General features: G+C 34.5%; 1 protein-coding gene and 1 pseudogene across 1 annotated transcript in view; one reads left to right on the top strand and one right to left on the bottom strand.

Annotated features, from left to right (window-relative positions):
• LOC138311156 (low-density lipoprotein receptor 2-like) overlaps nt 1-18,755 on the top strand; it is a 163,508-nt gene that overhangs the window by 63,380 nt on the left and 81,373 nt on the right. The gene's annotated exons all lie outside the window — the stretch shown is intronic.
• On the bottom strand, nt 2,217-4,449 carry LOC138310758 (uncharacterized; annotated as a pseudogene).

The raw sequence follows: 18,755 nt of genomic DNA, 5'->3' as shown, positions 1-18,755 counted from the left end.
TTCTTTGATATGTCATAATTACTAAACACAATATATCATATGCACTATTTCTGTTGAAATGGTACTCCGTTGATGTTATCATATACTAAGACAGACAACTATGAACACGTTCATCCGCAGTGACCTGTAAAGCTACATATTATGAATCTCTATTGATATTACAAGGTTAACATCTCGATTTATATTTAATAATAAAAAACCTGATTTAGAAGTTCACTGTGAGCAAACACCATATATAATAATCTGTCAAATACGAATATTTACATTATACAAGGTATAGAATGACATTCAGCCACAGAGAAGATATGCTAATAGGTTATATTGGGTCACGTTTGAAGCCTAACATATCTCAACATTAAGTACCTCCCGCTGTGTATCGAATTGCGTTTGTCATTGTAAATGATAAGTCAATACCTGTACATGTGACACACGATCTGAATTATGTATATCTTCTTTTTCACAATATTTTTTGTATGTGGTGAAGCTCTCCTTTTGAATCTTGAAATAATCTATATATGGATATATGGACGTTATCAAATCTGTCTAAATAGACACAATTTTACAAAATTGGCATCACGGGTCACGACATTCTATGGGCGTATTCTCATCTGTTGACAAAGCAGTGTTATGTATAAAAGGTCAACCCGGATCATAGTTCTTACCTGTAGTATCTAAACACCTTGTGTTTATATGCAATGAGTAGTATTAGATATGTATAAGGCACTATTCAAAACTACACACAACGTCGTGTAAATGTAAAGCATTTTGCTGAGTGATTTGATATCAAGAATGAAAATTTATTGAGGTATTTAAATCTATTTGCGTTTTACATTTTTAACGAAGCATGATATGTCTCACATCACAAGTGCTACTGTTTCACAGCTGGTAATATACCAATTATTAACAACATTCACATTTTCATGAAGAAATTCAGAAACACTTTGAGAGTCAGGTAATACTAATATCTGTGAAATGTTATATTTTGGCCTTTATTATGAAACCAAACAACAGTCCCAGTATTAGTAACAAAAATCTTTGACTGTGAGAATTATCTGTCTTACATACCATGATGACATAATGCAGATATTTTAGTCCTGGTGTTAACGGCACACGATGCGCTGTATTATGAAGGGCAATTAAAACCACACTATACGTTACTATAAACAAAAAGTGTACAGATATGTAGTTGAAATTAAGTTATATCAAAGAATATGATAATGACTTCTAAATAACTTTGGTAAAGCAGTTATTGAAAGTTGATACTTGTAAACATGCCTTCATTTAAAACTTGTCGCCATGGAAGTTACGATTATTGCCGAACAGAATTAGGAAATTTCATGACCTGTTCTCTAAAGAGATAGATCGGAAGTCTTTCTGAGCGGACAAGCCTACAACGCGAGATACAAAAAAATAGTTTGTCATTAGAATACAACTAATAAAAACGCAAATATTTTAATTGTCATACATGTATTTATATCAGAAATAAGTATCTTATCACCAAATCAAACCAAATGAAAAATGAAACATTTACAATAAATTCAATAGATCAATAACTATAGATTGATATATTGATAAACAGAATGATTGGAAAAGTCGTCTGCTACGGAAAGGTAATGTCTAACCTGTGTGATATGGTTGTCTCCCGCTTAAATTCAAAATGGAGAGTCACCGTGACGGGACCGGCATTGTTCTGTTAGTTTATGATTTTCATTGATACAAGTTAAACACAGATGGTGACAGGTAAATCAACATTCATTAACTGTTATTTAGTAATCGTCACTTCGGTATCAGCACTTTATATTCAGGTTTTTTTCGCTATATTCTAGTTTATCATTGCTGTTAACAAACACTGACATAGACACAGACCCGTTCACAAATACCACGTGCCGTGGTAACGTATTGTGAGTACGATATGTCTAGGTTATACAACTGTTACCCAAACCTACAGTCCATGTCTGTGTCTATGTGTAAGATCCCGAGTTCTATCACACTTAACACACGCTTGTCCTGGTAACTCTACCGCGTTATGTCCTCGAAGTGCACTACGTCATTTATCTGTGTCAATGTTGTACTGTAGGAGATTTATATTTAATATCAGTAATGGCTGCAGTGTAATTTAACCACAATTGGCACACGATGTAGAAACACACGGTTTCATGACGGTTTACAAATCATTGTCGTAAAGTTCACTTCATCAGATCTTCGGTTTTCCTCTGTTAACTTGTAGTATTGTATTTTAAGAGTTTTACATTGTTTTTCATGTTAACAGTCCAAAGGACGCCCTGCCTACTCAAACCTACATCCCATACCCCGACTGTGTCTGTGTACAGGGTATTAAGTACCTCACCATCACCACTAAGGCGAATTATCATGTCATAGTCTGTTATGATGATGTTACCCTGATTATCATACACTATACCCAGGGTTTGAAAAGGTTCATCAGGAGATTGTGATGATTCTTTATATTTACTGGGAATATCACCACTGTACAAAAATATTTGTCGGAAGTCAGATTTCATGACAACAACGTGTTTGTTACCATCACCACCATCATCTATATCACCAGCATCAATCACTGCGACATTGTTAGTGATAGGACACTCTGTGATCCTCCTTGGTGAACACACTAATGGTTTCCCAGTCCCTGCAGCCTTTGTAGTTAGCACTATCTGACCTTTTGTGGTGTATTTAGTGACGTGTTTGGGCATGCCTATAATGATATGGTTGTCTGCTGTAACACAAATACATTCGGACTGATCCTTTGTTCTGAATATTACTGATAATTGCCCTGATGCCATATTTAGGATGTTGTTGTATCCATCACAGGCCCACAGTTTCTGTGTTCTAGGTGATAGACTGATGTCAGTGATGTAAGCCTTGTCTTTTACCTCTTGTATAACTCTACGCTTCCTGTCCAGGAGAGTTAATGTTTTACTGTACTTACTACTGGTCCAGGCCCGGTGGTCCAGGCCCGGACATATAGAATCAATGTGACATGGAGACGTCCACTCCTCCACCACCTTGGCCTCTGTCAGTAGTTTGGTCCTAGTCACAGCTTTCTTCCTTGTATCACTTGACTGTTTGTGTGTAGAAGATTGTCCCTGACCGTGCGATGGGGACACTGATCGACCCTTAACTGCTAATGTTGGCGTTTGTCCTGAGTCGACGAATGTACCCAGGGCTAGTTCCAAGTGTTTACGGGGATTTTTGTTTGGAGTGAAACTGACAGTAAGTAACACAGGTTTCACAGGAATGTCTAATCGGGTATCTTCTTCACACTCGGTGTCGTTGATTTCAATAGGGGAGCCTTGCTGAAGTACTTTCTTACAATCCTGCATTTGACGTTTTAGTTGTTTTTCGTATATATCTAGGTCCTGTCTGTAATTATGTATGAGCTTAGTATTATCCTCTCTCATTTTCTGATAAAGTGCGAGTGTCTCTGTTGTAAGTTTGTCGAGGTCTTGTTTCAATTTTTCAGTTTGCACTTTCAGATCATTTGAGAGATTGTTAAATGTACTGTCGTTTTCTTTAAGAAGATTGTTAGCAGAGGCGATGTACTTCCCGATGTCCTGAAGTACGTTTTGTTCAGTTTTATCAATAAAGTTTCTGATCCTCTCTTTTTTCTGTGGTGTGATTTCACTGAGATCACAAAACACATGTGTCCTTTGTGCAGATACGTTACGCACTTCGCACACACCGGTTCCTTACATTGCTCACAGTAAAAATCCAATTGCTTTCCTTTGTGGTGTCCACATGTAGTCTGTCCTTTCAATCGGACAGGCATTTTGGCTGCCGCCATATTGACGAAATCGATAACGTATTAAAATACCGCATGAGTGATTGAGTAAATTAGAAGCGGTGTGATGAAGAGTAACTTATTTCTTTAAGAATTTTATACATGTTGTTTATTTTTACATTCATGCTTCGTTTACACAGTTATAATTACGTCATTAATGTTATAATCAAGTCTTCTACAAACCTTATTTATATTTTGATAAACAATTGTCAATAGAGATGTCCACACATAATGAAATAATCGTTCTGGAAACAACCCATGTAAACAAACTCATGTTTTCTTACGCCATCAAAATTTGCCACATTCTCTCTGTGAAGTCGTCAAATATTCCAACAGATAAAAACAGTCAGCTGATATCCGTTTCTCCATCAAAGAATTAGGTGATCTTTCCCGTCGGTAGGTAATGCTAAACGCCTTGCTACGAACACAAAGGGGACACGTCATGGTCGGCTGGGTACATCATCGATAATCGTTACATAACCAGCTTTCCTACATAGCCGACAAACACCTTGTTAATATTGAAATAAGCTTCGGTATGTACAGCATTAATCCCAATCATGATAATATAACACAATAGTTTTTATCATTATGATATATCTGTTGCTATCCTTCTAACAGCGAAATTATATATGATAAATTGTTCTTGGACTAGTCCGCACTAGTCCGCACATCCTCGATGATAACTAATACCGTGAGGATACGTACCCAAACTAGAATCAGCAAAACGTACATACACAGTCGTCTTATGCTTCCATAGATACATACGTGTCGGTATCGCGTTCAGAATATATACGAATTCTCCGGTAACTTAGGCTCATACATGTCTGTTATCTATCCCACTCATTTTCCCAATATGAAGTACCCCTTCTTGTCCTCGGTAACCAATGTAAACATACTTTATGGTGTCTCATATAACTGTCATTAATATATATGACAGTCAATTGTAAAATATTTAAATATCCAGAATGCATGTCGGATGGATCGGTGGTATGGAAAGTGAAATGTATAATTTAATTATTCATTTTCATTATGATGATTTAAGTTAATCACTGGCTCGACCAGGTAGTTGTGATTTACATTATCTGTCTGGTGTTGGGGTAAAGAGAGTTTAAGATAAAACTACATACATGTGAAATAGAAAGTCATCGGAGGGAAATTGGGGAATCCAACAGACATATAGTTGTCACAAAGGATATTCATTTGAGTGGTTTCATAGTCTAAGATGTTCTAGTGTCTTAGTTTGCGGATATAGTTAGGGGAAACTCGACCCTACATAAGATATATGCCTGTCAAAATGTCCATTCTTGTTAAATACGATGTAATTATGCCAATGCAAGCAGAAACTATGATCAAAATATCGAACTTATACCCATAAATATTAACATATCCTTCCCCCAAGGCCTAATCATATGGTTTAAGTTTGTTGTTTTGATCAATGTTTGCAAACAAAACATCTCACTGGTGTCACATTGGTTGTGTGATAAAACACCTTACCTGGGCGTTATCTAATTAATCGACATCCGATGTACATTTTGTATTTAAATAACCACAGTCTACCTGCACTGTAAATAAACTGCATTTAGCGGTATGTGTTCTGTATATTTTAAAACACCGCATTAATCTCCCTTTATAATTGATTTGGTGCATATTATACACAAGTATGTATCCAAATATGATTGCACATTTACCATGTAAAACTCCGTATGTGATGACTTTAATTATATAAAAGAGCTGTAATACTGCACTCGAAAAACTAAATATGAATAGAAATAGAAAGGCTGTAGTTGGCTGAATAAACAATCTACCATTTACTAAATTATGACCACGTTCGAGCTGCTGTTTGTATGCTAGTTGTATGGGTTTCAACAACCTACAATTTTTACAGTTATATGCATTATATCAATACAGTTAAAGCGAAAAAGAGTTAAACAGTTCCAATGGGCACGCTACATTTTTAACAATTATTTATTCACAGCTAATATCTGATATATCTACAGTTGTATGGTCATCATAGAGATAAATTGCACAATAGGTCATCTCGGGTCACGTACCGAGCCCAAGGTATTTAAACATTATGTCCCCTGGTTGTTCATTGGACTGTACAGAGAACCCTCAAATTGATATTCATTTGGTATATTCTTCTGTTTTTCTTACCGCTAGAACACATCGAAGAGCTTCAATGAATTTCAATATTGTTTGCAATCGCTATTTATTATTAAAAATCATTGAAATCCCTCAACTGATTCCTATATTTTCAAATACTAGTTTATCGTCAAGCATTCGGTATTGGACTACATTGTAGACCGGGTGTTTACCCGATATACTTTTGTATCACCCATGCATACAATACGTACAATATTACTATAACGAGATATTGGACATCGTAAATTCATTCGCACGACAACTGCTGCAATCTAATGTGTGAATCATCATTACGCTATTTAATTGTATTGTATACAATGAACTTTGACCTAATGATCGTCGCAATCGGAAGTTCATATGCCTTCACATATTTCGTTGATGTTTACCCAGAAAAAAAGACTATAAAAATGGTTTAGATATTATATGTGTTAAACTTTCATTGATGTCGAATATTTCAAAACGATTTAGATTCATGTTTGTTACAGTGCAACAAGTTTAATTAAGTAGATGAGAGAGAAAAATAAAAAATCTTATAATCTAATCGAATCTGATACAGTTAGTAAATAAGTATTTGCCTTTTTTCAAATTGTATGTATTATTTTTTAAGATCTTCGGGGAAAATTACAGGGGTATAAAAAGGATCATTTCCTACCTTGAGGATAGGACAGGGAAATCTCTACACAGAGGAGATTCAAGACAGTCTAACCCTCGGGGAGCCTCGGATTAGACAGTGATGGATATCCTCCTAGGGAAGAGATTACCCTGTCCTTCCCTTAAGGTAGGGAATTAATCTTCCCTCAAGGTAGGAAATTAATCTTGTTCAACTTTTGATCATACCCTTAAGTCAGACTAGCATAACCATCCTATTGATTATGCAAGCTGGACATCTCTGAAATAAAACTAAGATTTGCATTCTTGTCCTACAACATGCATAATTTTCTGTCTAACATTAATATTTACACTAAATAAGGTATAGAGAGACATTTCAGCCATAGAGTAGCTATGGTGAGTACTAGGTCATCTCGGATCTTGTTTAAAACCCAACACATCTCAACATAATGTACCTTCTCCTGTGTATAGTTTGTCCTTATAAATGATAAGATAATTCAGGTGTATGCGTAATACAATCTGACAGAACTATATCTTCTTTGACACCGATTTTCGTTCATCTTTTCAAAATTCGGTGTCATTAATTTTGACTGTCCCTTGTTATAGAAATTATATGGGCGATATTTCATCTGTTAGCGGTATTGTGTATAAAATGTCATCCCGGATCAGGGTCCTTGCCTATGGTATAAAAACAGAAATTCAAACAAAAACAAACTTGGTTGCGGCGATTCGTAATTTAAACCTGATACATGAACAACTGTCGATGTAATGTCAACACTTATTAATTCAATATATATTTGGATATACATATTTTATACTTCAATTTTCAGAACATATTTCTTTTCTAAAGGGATTTTCATACGGTTTATTTGTATAGACTGCATTGTGACTAGAAATATATACATCAGAAAAAGAGACATGCTAATTTGCATGTACATGTTTGTAATACTATCATGCAAAATATGGCATTTAGTATTCATACTTGAAAAAGGTTATTTTTTTATTTTTTTTTTACTTTCTATGTATAAGTTTTGAGTGTCGTAGCCTTTTTTCCTTTCATATGGACTGTTTGGTAGAATATAGGGCAATGGCACTTGATGTACAAATATAGATTGTGTGTGCGCATGAAATCAATCTTGTTAATTATAATTGTATGTAATGTTTTTGGTTCATGACTCGCTCAGAAATTAAATACAGTGTATTTGAAACAATGGTGAAAACAGATAATAATAAAAAAAAATGATGACACTGAAAGAAGAATATCTTTAGCAAATATGGAAAAAGTGAGACAATGGATATTTACAACAATTAAAAAAAATTCTTCTTTCCGCATGATTGTATTAAAATTGAATATTAGCGTAATGTGAATTATTGTAAGAAAGATGATGACTTCATGACTCTCACATAGCTTACTTTAGCTTTCGCACTTTGCTCTAGCCTAACTCCCATCTCTCCACTCACTCCCTTTACCGGATATGGTATTTTTCTCTAAGCTTTCTCATTCATCTACAGTAGTCCTACTTGCCACGCGCCCACGACCTTCTCGCTTGCCTCCATATCGTCTCTATTCTCTAACTCAATCTTCCTGTCTTTTGCACCTGCTCCCCCCCTCGCTTTTTTTCTCACTCTCGCTGTCTTTTCCCTCTTACCCTCTCTCGTCTGTCTTTTTTTTCTCCCCTTCCCCCTATCGCTTTATGTATTTTCTCTCTCTCTCACCCTCTCTCTGTATTTCTCTCTATCTCTCTGTATTTTCTCTCCACCCCCTCTCTCTCTACGTTGCTCTTTACTCTCACTCCCTTCCTCTCTATTTCGATTCTCCTCTCTTTCTCTCTATCTCTTTCGGAAACAATTACTGTTAGAAACAATGAGACTTGTTATTGTGAAAGATATATAAAAGATATATACATATGCTATATACCATTGTCGCATTGGGACCATATATGCATAGAGAATGACCTTAGTCCTGAGTGCTAAAAAAAAAAAAAAAAAAAACTTAAGAATTTTATTGTTACCAGGAACATGATTCAAAACCAAGTGTTTATGACAATGTCGATTTTCTGTAAAAATCCACTATAACGTTGATTTAACGCCGATATAATCAACATTTATTTATATATGCTTTACCTGATAATGATACAATTAAGATAGTCTATTCAAATTAATAAATAAATGTGAATAGGACTAAATTAGGAATAGCCTATCGTTAAATCCATTTGAGATGTATAATTTCAAAATAATTTTACTGAAATGAAAAGTAAAACATATATATATCTGACTTTGCCTATCAATATACTGTATATTACATAACTACCACAAGTCAAATTGTAATCAAATTCTATTAATGCATTAATTGCAACAAAATGATGCTTAGTGTGAATTAAAAAAGATAACTTTTATTTTGTATTACTTCCAATACAATGACTATTACCCAAATGAAAAAAGTGAAATATCGGTGATCGATCGGTTTATATATTGATATTTTTACTTATTATTTATTATCAGTTATTTTGTGAAATAAATATTAATTGAATTCGAAAAAGTGACAAAAACAAATTATTTAATTGAAAAGTATGGTTTCAAAGTCTAAAACAAAAAGTATTATGATAAGAACCAAGTGAAGGCTTTCACCTTTTTTCACCTTTGTAAACCAATTAATGTACTGATAACATCATTATCTTTGCGTGTTGTTAGTTTTCATAAGTTTACTGACTTTTTGTGGTGTTGATAATATTACGCTTTTCAACTATGTTATAAGTATGTACATATTCACATATTACAGATTACACTTGCTGATACATTGGTGCATATTGATATAATCGTCAAGTCCCGATGGAAGCGAAATAAGAACAATTCTCAATGCCATGAATTAATACACTGATACAAGATAATCAATAATCACACCAAAATCTCCACTTCGCCTATCAATCTATGGACACAATAACATATTAAATTAAAATATACGTAATCCATATATTACGTTTTAGTGTTTGATTACATGTGACTATAATGTATTTCCACTTTTTTAAAACATAATATCATTGCTATGGAAGTCCTTATGAAACTTTCCATTCAGTACAAGCACGTTATGGTAGTCACTGTAGGAGGAAGTTCACAAACACTAACTTAATCACGGACCATTCCAAAAACACCACGTGTTCATTGTAACTTATTGTCAGTTAGATATTATTAGTTATACAACTGTATAGTAGTTTTTCATCGTCACCTTCAAACACTTTGAGGACATGCCTGTGTAAGATCCCTATTTGTTATCACACTCCGTATACATGGTCAAAACACCAATGATGCCACACGGTTGTCATTGTAAATAACTTAATACGGCAGTAAAGTATACTTCGTCATTTGTCTGTTTCCCTATAGTATTTTTAGAGTTTTACATTATCATATACTACAGTCCGATTTGTCACACAATGTAGAAAGACATGATGGTTTACAAATAGTTGTTGTAAAGGTCACGTCGTCAGTTCTGTTGTATTTCGATGTTTACTTGTAGTATTGTATGATTTTTACAGTGTGATCCTCGTTTGCAGTCCAAATGAGGTCCTGTCTACTCACACCTGCAGCACATACCCTGTCTGTGTCTGTGTGTAGGATCTTTAACACCACACCATAACTCTTCAGAAGAATGATCTTGTCTTTGTTCCAGTCTGCTATGATGATGTTACCCTGACTATCATACACTATACTCGAAGGATCAAATGGTTTACCTCCTGTTTGTGGTGTTTTGTTATATCTAGTGGGGATATCACCTCTGTACATAAATAGTTCGCGGAAGTCAGAATTCATAACAACAACACATGTGTCGTCATCACCACCATCATCTTTATAACTGAGATCAACCACTGCGATGTTGTTAGTGACTGGACACTCTGTGATTCTCCATGGTGAATACACTAAGGGTATCACAGTCCCTGTAACCTCTGTAGTTAGCACTATCTGACCTTGTGTGGTGTATTTGGTGATGTGTTTGGACATACCTATAATGACATGGTTGTCAAATACATCTAGGCTCATCATTTGTTCTGAATCTCTCTGATAATTGTCCTGATTCCAGCTCCAGGATGTTGTGTTGATCATCACAGACCCACAGTTTGTGTGTTGTACGTGATAGACTGATGTCATTGATCCTGGTATTGTGTGTGATCTTCTGTATCACGCTACCCTTCCTGTTTAGAAGAGTTAAAGCACGATGCCCTCTACTGGTCCAGGCCCGGTCATCATTGGTGGGGCATATAGAAATAATGCCATATGGAGACTCCCATTGCTCCAGTATTTTAGTGCCATTCAGTCGCTTGGTCCTGGTCACCACTTTCTTCCTCGTATCATCTGATTTCTGTCGTGTAGATGATTGACCCTGTCCGTGTGATTGGGACACTGAACGATCATAAATGCTTATTGGTGTAGTATGTCCCAAGTCATCAGATTGACATAAACCTAGGGCTAATTTCAAGTGGGTACGTGGATTTAAATTTGGAGTGAAGCTGACAGTAACTAACGTAGGCATTACAGAGAGATGTAACCGGGGATCTATTTTACACTCAGTGTCGAATATATCAATGTCGGAGCCTTGCTGTAGTACTTTCTTACAATCCAGCATTTGTTTTTTCAGTTGTCTGTCGTGCATTTCAAGGTCATTTGTGTATTTTTGTATGAGTTTGGTATTGTCCTCTCTCATTTTTTGATAAATAGAAAGTGTCTCCGATGTAAGCTTATCAAGATCTTCTTTCAATCTCTCGGTTTGCTCCTTTAGCTGTTTTGCAAGATTTTCAAAAGTACTGTCGTTTTCTTTAAGAAGAGGTGATGTAATTCCCAATTTCCACAAGTTCTTTTTGTTCTGTTCGATCTACAAAGTTTCTAATTTTTTGCTTCTTTTCGCGTGTTACTGCACTGAGCTCACATAGCCAATGTCCTTTATGAAAAGTGGAAACGCATATCACGCATGCAAATTCCTGACACTTCTCACAATACAATTCCAGTTGTTTCCCTTTATGGTGGAAACATGTGGTCTCCCCTTTCAATCGGACAGGTATTTTGGGAGTAGCCATTTTGATTGTTAAACATCACTGATTTAATTAAGATGGATGTGGTGCAGTGTGAGCGTAGTTAATCTTTTCGAAAGGTACGTGATCCGCATTGATCATATTAACCTCTATTCGTTTAATTCACAATACAATACATTTAGCGATGTCTTGTAAAAAAAGTCATGAATACATATTAAGTGAAGCTCATTTCCGTCTGTTAAATTTCATTACTTGTACCGTCCTAGAATAGCACGGGTATCCTGGTCGGTAACTAATGTAAACAGTCTTCTCTTGAAGAAGTCTCATATACCAGTACATGTGATGAAACTATATAGCTTAACTATACGAATTCCTCCGTGTAACTCAAAAGTCACTTCAGCCTGGTATTGATACAACGTGTTTTAAGAGAATAAAATTATTCCTCTGAACGGTAAGCAATGTAAACAAACGTCTGAATACGTACACAAACAAGAATAGTCACAATCAACCCATGGATCTGTTTTATATCAGATGAAAACACAGAACAATTATATGTAAATTAAACTCCCAGGGCCTATTGATTTCGCATAATTTAGTTAAAAGTGTTAAGCTCCCATATGAGAGGTCTCTGGTCGTTTCTGACACAGCACGAATATTTATAAACACAATTAATACGTTTGCAATAGGTATTCAGTGGTATAGTCATTATAATAGGGGATACATAATTATAGTATTATATAACCTCATACGGGTGTTCGAGTATTTGAATAGCTACAGTCGTTTTGACGTGTCAGTAGACTGCACATACATTTAACTGATTGCATGTACCATAATTATGGTATCTATTGACGGCAACGGCTATGTACGTAGGAGGTTCAAAACCTAATAGCACTTTTTGCTGTAAGATTGAATATTCTGATTATAATAGTATTCTTGATCTTTCAAACTAGAAATTCAAAAAATATAACCAAAAAATTAATTCCCAAAACTATATTTTTACAGTTATTTGCATTTTATCTATACAATTTAATCTAAGGTAAGTCCATACTTTTTATAACCGCACCATTGCATATGACGCTAAACTGGAAACTGCGGAGGTTGTTTTGTATTCCAGAATGGCTTCCGATACGCAACGACATTCCACTTGGATGTTTAATAGGTGAAAATTATCTACATTTAATATTGAATGTTTAAAACCATTATATAAGTCAAATAAAAGCAATGAAGTGAAATAAGATGATATCTCCATGAATTTTTTCCATGAATGAATTTTTAAACACCAGAAGTTACGTGCGTCGTAATAAACGATAAGAGGGGACCAGTCCGGACCGAAGTTTCGGAATTCTAAAACAGCGCATACAGATTGCCTTAAAACACAAAATTTGGAGAAAATCAACAGACATAAAACAGATATAATATCACAAAAACATATGACCTGATGTTGAATGTTTTTTGTTGCATGATTTTCAAAAAATAGTTAAATATAGCCCATTAGGACTAAAATCAATATAATTGAGACTACATTCACCCTAATGTTACTGAAAACAAAATGTGTTTAATTGTTCTATTTTCGGCTAGCAAATTTGAACGGATGGCTTATAATTTTCAGCTCAAATATCTCAAAAAGCAGTTGGAGAACACAATTTTTCTTTACAGATTTGAAATCTGCATGAAAAATGAAAGAAAATAAGACCTGTTAGAAAAAAAGAATTACGTGGGTTTTTCCAAAAGCTGCCTTAAACAGCTTTCATGAGCACACTAATTTTTCAGTAATTATGTATCCCCAGTCGTTATCTGATATTCCTACAGGTGTATACTCAATACAGTAGCGGATATATAATGTACAGTAGATCATCTAGGGTCACGTAACGAGGTCAAGGTATTTAAACATTACGCCCCCTGGTTGCGTTTTGTTTTTCAATGTACACGATATAATATCATATCATCTATACTTTACTCAATGTTAAATTCCTTTGGCATATTCTTCTGTTCAGCTTATCGCTCGAACATCTGTTGAAGGACTTTAATGAATTTTAGTTGCATTCGCAGTTTACTATTACTAAAGTAAATTAATAGCATCCCACAATTGCTTTATTTATTCTACCATTTAAACGACAAATTATATTGGACTGAATAGTAGGTTGCATGATTTATCACGGTGTATTCTGTATTTTTCCATCACCCATTCGATATGTCTGCTGCCCAATCAAAATTTAATCCTTTGATTAAATAAAATATTTTAGAAATGAATATTCAATATGTCTTACACGTGGGTATATCCTTTTAAACATATGGCTAAAATAATTCATTCGTGGTACATTGTGTTGACATATCGCATTCTAATATCTGTTATCGATTTGTATTAAAATTTACTATTTTATGTGTATAATGATATCTATATATACAGAACTTTATTTCGGATATGATCATTCCTTCAGATAGACAGTCACCCACAGTTATCTGCAATGCTGTCTTGGAATGCCTATTGATAATGCAAAATTAACACCTCGCTTTATATAATAATTTAAAAAAAACTAAGTAAGTTTTTCTTTGTGTGCAAACACCATATATGATTATGGATCTGACTAACATGAATATTTACATTATACAAGGTATAGAGAGACACTCAGCCATAGAGGAAATATACTGTACAGTAGGTTATCTTGGGTCACGTTTAAATTCAACACACCTCAATAAAAACTACCTCCTGCTGTGAATCGGATTGCATTTATCAGTGTAAATATTAAAATGGGTATTTCCTTTTAAGCACATTTTTACCGACAACACTTTTTTTGTCCTTGGTACCATTAATTATGACTGTCCCTTGTTATGTTAGAACATTCTATGGACGTTATCTCACAAGCCGTATTCTGTATAAACGGTTATTCTGGGCCATGGTCCCTACCTGTAGTATTTAAACACATATAATATATCGGTTATATATGTTACAAGATATAAACAAATAATTTTGAAAAGATGGGAATATGGGTAGCATGCTATCAAATCCGTCTGAAGTATGTTTTCAATAAAACTTTGCTGAAATTGGAAAGTAAAACAAATATTTATTTGTCTTTGCCTATTGCTATACTCTAGACTACCTACGTACTACAATGTCATAATATGACACGATATCAAATCCCAATATTCTAATTGACAATAAAATGATTTTCCGGATAAATCAAAATTATTCATTTTTATTTTGTAGCACCTCTACTACAATAGTTTTCTTCCATACGAAATGTAAAGAGAAAGAAATGTCATAGTAATTTTACAGTTGATGTCATTTTATTTCACAATGAATAATACTTTTTTAAGTTTGTATCTCTTAGACAGGTTTGACTGACCTCTGTATATAGTTGTCTTTTTATAGACAGGTTGGACTGACCTCTGTATACAGTTGGTCTTTATAGACAGGTTGGACTGACCTCCTGTGCTATATAGTTGGTCTTTAGAGACAGGTTGGGACTGACCTCATGTATATAGTTGATCTTTATAGACAGGTTGGACTGACCTCTGTATACAGTTTATTCTAAAATTTATAGACAGGTTGGACTGTTTACTCTGATAAGTTGACCTCTATAGACAGGTTGGACTGACCTCTGTATATAGTTGTTTATAGACAGGTTTGACTGACCTTGAGTAAATACAGTTGATCTCTTTGTACCTAGACAATTTGTTGGACTGACCTCTGTTGACATACAGTTGATCTTTATAGACAGGTTAATTGACTGACCTCTGTATACAGTTGGTCTTTATATAGACAGGTTGGACTGACCTCTGTATATAGTTGATCTTATAGACAGGTTGGACTGACCTCTGTATACAGTTGATCTCTATAGACAGGTTGGACTGACCTCTGTATACAGTTGATCTCTATAGACAGGTTGGACTGACCTCTGTATATAGTTTGTCTTTATAGACAGGTCTTGGACTGACCTCTGTTAAGTTGATCTGGTGTTTAAGACAGGTTGGACTGAATCCTCTGACCTCTGTATACAGTTGATCTTTAATTACAGGTTGGACTGACCTCTGACCTATACTAGTTGTAGTCTATATAGACAGGTTTAACTGTACCTGTATTAATTTCTTGTAGACAGGTTGGAAACTGACCTGTGTAGTTGATCTGTTCATAAACAGTTTTGGACTGTACCTGACTGTAACAGATTAGTTGATCTCTATAGAGACAGGTTGGACTGACCTCTGTATAAGTTGGTCTCTTAGACATGTTGATTACTGACCTGTAGTATACTATAGGAAATGTGAAGTTCTGTTCATAAACAGTTTGGACTGACCTCTGGTATTAAATGTTGGTCTTGTAGATATGAACTGTCAGGAAAGTTGAACTGGATCAGTAAACATTTTTAAATGTCCTGATATTATAAGTTGTATTGTAGATTAGACAGATTTTGAACTGTCAGTGAAATGTAGTAGAATTGATTTATAGACAGGTAAATTACCTGTATCATGTTATCAGAATGTCCTGTAAACATATTATATACCTGTTGTTGTAGATAAACTATCATAAATGTGGGATGTCATAGACATTTTAATGTTTACCTGGAGTATTGTATTTGTTATATACAGATCAATGAAACCTGTATGAGGAAATGTGAAGGTCAGTAATTTTTACAGTTTATAATTTTGTTTACTGGTTTATCCATGGAGACAGGTTTATATAGTAGATAAAGATACTAGATGAAATCTGTGAAGGTGATGTTATAAGTAAACATGGTTTGTAATATACATTGACAGGTTAGATGGATGACCATGTACATAAACTCCTGTAGGAATTGTGGAGCATGGTTAATGTATACATATATTCTGTAAACATTTTAAATGAGTTATACATGATTACTGAAATTCTGTATAGGTTGTAGATAGTCAATGATCAGGAATCCTGTGAAGGTGAGTATAACATGTAGATATAAATCTTATGAAGGTAGATTATAACAGTCACACTATATGTTGTGGTAGGTACCATGACAGTAGTCTGTATAGGAAATCTTGAACTGAATGTAAACATTTTAATGTGCTGATGGGATAAATTTGTAGATAAACTGTCAATCTGAAAAAACAAATGTAATGGTGATATTAATGGTCAAATGTATATTTACTGTGAAATGTGAAACAGTTATGGTGTTTAATTTTCAATTTTGAATGTAGACTTCTGATGTTTCTAGTATTTGTACATTTATGTAGAAACAAATCTTGTGTGACAATTTCAGTTTTGTTTCTGTGATTTGGTTAGTCAATTTCAGATGCACACAAAAGGTATGCTGGTTTATAAACATTTTATACCAAATCTGTATTTGAGTTTGTAGTTAATCATATCCTGTGAAATGAGATAACAGTCAATGATTCATGATTGATGTACTAGCAAACATTATTAAATGTACCTGGTATTAATTTGTTGTAGATTAAACTATCAGGAAATGTGAACTGTTCAGTAAACATTTTAATGTACCTGGTATTAATTTGTTGTAGATAAACTGTCAGGAAATGTGAACTGTTCAGTAAACATTTTAATGTATACCTGGTATTAATTTGTTGTAGATAAACTATCAGGAAATGTGAACTGTTCAGTAAACATTTTAATGTACCTGATATTAATTCGTTGTAGATAAACTATCATGTTGTAGATAAACATTTCCGGGGACCCCCCCATGTGAAACTGTTCATAAACCACACTTTTTAATGTACCTGATATTAATTTGTTGTAGATAAACTGTCAGGAATGTGAACTGTTCAGTAAAACATTTTAATGTACCCATGGTATTAATTTGTTGTAGATAAAACTAATCAGGAAATGTGAACTGTTCAGTAAACATTTAAATGTAACCTGGTATTAATTTGTTGTAGATAAACTGTCAGGAAATGTGAACTGTTCAGTAAAACATTTTAATGAAACCTGTGGTATTAATTTGTTGTAGATAAACTGTTCAGGAAATGAGAACTGAACTGTTTATACGTTCAATGATAAAAAAATCCTGTGTAAGGTCTCATTGACAGTGGATACTCAAATATTCCCCGCGTTTCAACTAAGTATACCTGTAAAATTTGTCCTCTGTCAGAGAGTACGTTATACAGTATGCAAGTGTTGCAAATCCTGTGAAGAGTCAGAGTTATACACCTGTCGGGGTACAAGGTGTGTAGTATACAGTGAGTTATACAGTCATTTAAATCCTGTGATGTGAGTTTACCGTAGTCAATGATACCAAATCGGTGCTAGTGAAGGTTATGAGTTTACAATTGTCAAATCTTATACCAAATCCTGTGGAAGGTGAGAAATACAGTAAACGATAGTTCTAAAATCCTTGTAATGTGTCGAGGTGATACAGTTAAATACACATGTCAACGATGCCAAATCCACAAATTTTCCAGGTGAGTTGAGTCAGTTAAATTCAACCTGTGGTAAAAGTTATATGACATAAAGCTCATGATAAAATCCTGTGAAGGTGATTATATACATTCAATGAGCCATACAATCAATTCATCATGTAAGGTGAGTAAACTTGTTGAAGGTTATCAGTTTGAATTGTCACTATAGTCAACAGATACAAACATGTAATTTGAGTGATTATACAGTCAATGATACTTCACTCCTGTGGTGAAGCCTTGAGCAGAATCAAGGAACAAAATCCTGATCGCTTCAGACTCAACGTGAGCACAAAATGGACCGTGTAGAGCCAGGAAGTATAAAGGCTAAAGACTTGAAATCCCTGTGAACTGAGTTATACAGTCAATGGACCAAATCCTGTGTATCAGGTGAGTTATACAGTCAACGTGTTAGATACCAGATCCCAACGACATTTAGTGAGTATACAGTCAACGATCCAAGATGGCTGTGAGAGTGAGTTATTCAAGTCACTGGCCGTTAAACAGATACCAAATTTTTAGGTTGTTGTATACATTATCAACTGTGATACAGTTGTCCTGTGTGGTGATGGGTTATACAACAGGGAACAATCTAAATAATAAGAAAGTGATGTTTTAACTTTCAAGTGTTGAAATCATAAATGGCGATACCAAATCTGTGATATGTGATCGTAGAATGTTTATACATGTCAAAACGTTTGGATCTTTGATAATCCAAAAAGTTAACTGTATGATAAGTGATCACAATAATGACTGGAAATGAAAATATGTGGAATAGTAAAGTACAGATTTATCAATAATGTATTTGGATGAGG

The sequence above is a fragment of the Argopecten irradians genome, chromosome 16 (genome assembly GCF_041381155.1).
Source record: "Argopecten irradians isolate NY chromosome 16, Ai_NY, whole genome shotgun sequence".
NCBI lineage: Eukaryota > Metazoa > Mollusca > Bivalvia > Pectinida > Pectinidae > Argopecten > Argopecten irradians.
This window is presented reverse-complemented; position numbering and strand designations above follow the sequence as displayed.